The following is a 3,682-nucleotide window of genomic DNA, read 5'->3' as shown; positions in this document are numbered from 1 at the left end:
TCCCAGTGTGCTTTCCTGTCTTTTATTTTTTGGTAGCTGCTAAAAACAATTTTGTTCTTGTTTTCTTAAAGCTACTGTCGTGTGTTGATTTTGGCGCCCCGTGTGGACAAAAGCGTGTTTTTATGTCAAATTATGAACTGTAATATAATGATGCAGATGTGTGTTAAAGCTGCATTCTCTCTAATGTCCACCAGGGGGCGACTCCTCTGGTTGTATAGAAGTCTATGAGAAAATGACTCTACTTCTCTCTTGATTTATTACCTCAGTAAACATTGTAAACATGAGTTTATGGTCTCAATCTCTAGTTTCAAGTCTTCTTCAATACAGCATGATGTTCATTTAGTACATGATGGTCCATTTAGAGTCAAACAGACCATAAAGCAGGGGATGCTTTAGGGGCGGGGCTACACGGTGATTGACAGGTCAACAAGACAACTTGATTAGAGTTAAATAAATGATCATGATTTGGGTTAAAATAAGTTTCATAACTGATAGATATGGAAGTAACATAACGTGACAACATTCACGTCAACGCATCTAATACAGCATAAGAACCTATTTTGGAGAGTAAATTATTTACATAAGACTAAGAAAGAAAACACTCCTTTCTTCAGTGACTTCTTGAATCTCCTCATAGCTTCACAGAAAGAAGAAAGACTGCGTGCAGAGAAACGGACCACAGAAATTAAACGTCTGTTTACAGTTTGATTTATTTTTTTAAAAAATAAGTTATTTGTTGAAGGCTGTGGCTGAATAATTAAATCTCCAGGGTAAATAGAGGAGGAAGGCCGTCGTGAGTTAAATGGTTTCTACAACTTGTTGCCGACTTCAGTTTTTCCAATTATTCTTACGCTTTAACAGACTTGTTATTTGTGTAAATATTAAGACATTCCTGTGTATGTGTATTGCCGTCAAACAATAACATGAGCTAACCATAGAAGGGGAAAACTATGTGATGTCAGCTTGTGAGCCTTTAAGTCTGCAGAATTTAAATTCACGCCAAATAAAGAGACCGTGGAGCTCTGAGGCTGAGCTGCTTTCACATCTGCTCGGTTGGCACAAGAAGTGTGAGTAATCCTGTCTGCTGCCTAATTGATACAAAGGAGAGGGAGGCTGATTGGTTTGGGAAGGAGAGAAGAGGAAAAAGGTCCGTTGGGGTCAATTTTCCTCCATAAAGCTCACACGCTCAAGATGGAATTTCATAAACCTGAGTGGGAAGCAGGGGACTCTCTGACGTACAGCTACTATGTCCCACAGGGTGAATCTGAGGTTTATTTACTGTCACGACTTCACGTTTCTTCTTCTTCTCTGAGGACGAGTAGTTCCCAGCTCACCTCCAGTGTTAGACCGCAAACAATGAAACACAGACCCGGTTTGTCTGTTTATGTGCCATGGCAGTCACATTTTCATCATTTATCAGCTGCAAAGCTTAGATACAGTATATATTACATTACATTACAGTCATTTATTATACTATATACTATAGTAGTGGTCGTAATATGGTGAAGCTGGCAGTGGCAGCTTTAGTATTGGAAGGTAAAGTCTTGTCCTGCTGGAAAAACGTCCAAACACTGGGACCCAGAAACACCGTTTGAGAGGAAGCTAGCTGCCTCCAGCTCTGGACTTGGTGCACAGACGAGAGTTTATCGAACTACGTTTCTCTCCTCAGCATCCGAATGCACCAGCAAATCTCACAATATCCTTCTCACTCACTGCTGATGTTAAGCTGTCAAACATCCAACGTGGGCTGACGGGAACATTTAGGGATTACAGAGAACATGTGTATGTGTTGACAATAAGTTTTAAAATGTGTTTTCAACATGAACAATAATATGAAAGAGCTGAAGGAACGTTGTGTCTTTCCTTTCTATTAAACACAGATGCAGAGAAACAATCGAGCACAGTGAACCTTCTTTTTATTAAGACATGTCTTTCAGGGCTTTTTGTCTCGTCAACGTTACAGACATTCAGAGGAAACATTCTTCAAGGCGATGTGCAAAAAACAGCGTGTGAAAGGAAAACCGGGTACATTCTCATCGACCGTTGGCTTCCAAAGCGAGAGGCGGAGCCTCAGCCAGAGGCACAGACACTTTGTTTTTTATATTTTCTTTAAAATGATATACATATATATTTAAACAACAACAAGCTCAGTCTATTGCATTGATTTTTAACGCTTAAAAGAAGGGAAAAAAAAGGCAACTTTTGATTTACACCACAACATGTAAAAGGCTCAGAGGGCCAATTATATCTGCTTCTGTCCTCAAGTTCTTCTAACTCCCACCGTGGTTTGATTTATTAAATCAGGTCCTGTGGATGTAAATTCACATCAATATTCTCTTTTTAACTCACTCTTTAATTTAATATTTAACTTTTTAACTTTTCAAATGAAGGCAAGGGAAATGTGTGTTTCTGCTTCACCTCCACATACGACTCACCTTCGTCACCCAGGAGACGCGCTGTTTCTGCTTCTAGATCAAAACTGGGCCAAAGAGACTTCTATAACCCTTGTTTCAATTTGTTTCAATGATTATGTCAATATTTAGTTAGAATCCGCTACACATTGAAATATAGTAATTTATGCAGTTGAAACTTAACTTATTTAAACAATTGTTTACAACAATTTGAGCTTGAAGGTTCATTATTATACTTAAAACTAGCAGAAACAAAGTTCTATCAGGTAAAACATGTCACTGAAATTCCATAATGTGTCCATGTGATAACTGAACCAAGTCAAATTCCAATTGAATATACATTTTAATATAATATTACATTCTTATATCATTGATGGTTTTAAAAAGAATAATCACATACAAAAAAGTGTTAAAAGCATATTTAGCTAATTTTGCTGAAATATCAAAGAAAATATGAACTTAAATCGAAAACGTTTTTTTTTTGCTGTCTTTTCTAGAGGTCAATGAAAGTCCAACTCTCAGGACGATTATGTCTGCACGGAGCCATGTGTCCGTTAGCTTAGCTTAGCATAAAAACGGGGAAATGATCCACAACAAAACCCCAACATCCAGCAGCTCTCTCAAGCGCTCCTCTAAATTCTGTGTATTTCTTAAGCTGATAACCTACAAATGATCCAGATAAAGACTGCTGGGTCCTGAAGAACAGACGAGCGTTTCACTTTAAAATGTCCCATCAAAAAACAAAACCCTTCTTGGGTTTGGAACCGGCAACATTTTGGCACAAAAATGAAACAAAGACATGCGCACACATTCCCTCCAACACCTGGCCCTGTTTAAGGTCCTTGGTGGACCTTTAAATTGGGGAAGAACTGTTCCCAGAACAGCCTGATCCACACACACACACACACACACACACACACACGCACACACACGCACACACGCACACACGCACACACACACACACACACACACACACACACACACACACACAGTGGGCTCATTAAAATGCAGCAGCAACACCTCGCTAACTCATACATATGCAACATTCAGCCTCTACTTTCCAGGAGTGTGAAACACAGTGATGCGGTCAGAATACTGTTCAGAACTTCATTACTCATTTTAACATCTCGTTCTCTTTCTCATTGTTAAATATGAAGTGTAAAGTAAATGTACTCACCGCTGGAGGGTGTTTGATGTGTAATTGAGCTCAGAATGTGAACGAGCTGAGGGAACTGAAATGAACAGCTTTGATGTTTAAGTTAGAAATAAAC

General features: G+C 38.9%; 1 protein-coding gene across 7 annotated transcripts in view; it reads left to right on the top strand.

The window, feature by feature from the left end:
• Nucleotides 1-3,682, top strand: part of LOC306702024 (uncharacterized protein) — a 272,978-nt gene that overhangs the window by 59,081 nt on the left and 210,215 nt on the right. The window lies entirely within an intron of this gene.

Source organism: Pholis gunnellus (genome assembly GCF_910591455.1).
Source record: "Pholis gunnellus genome assembly, chromosome: 10".
NCBI classification, from domain to species: Eukaryota; Metazoa; Chordata; class Actinopteri; order Perciformes; family Pholidae; genus Pholis; species Pholis gunnellus.
Note: the sequence above shows the minus strand (reverse complement) of the source record. Positions and strands in the feature narration are given on the sequence as shown.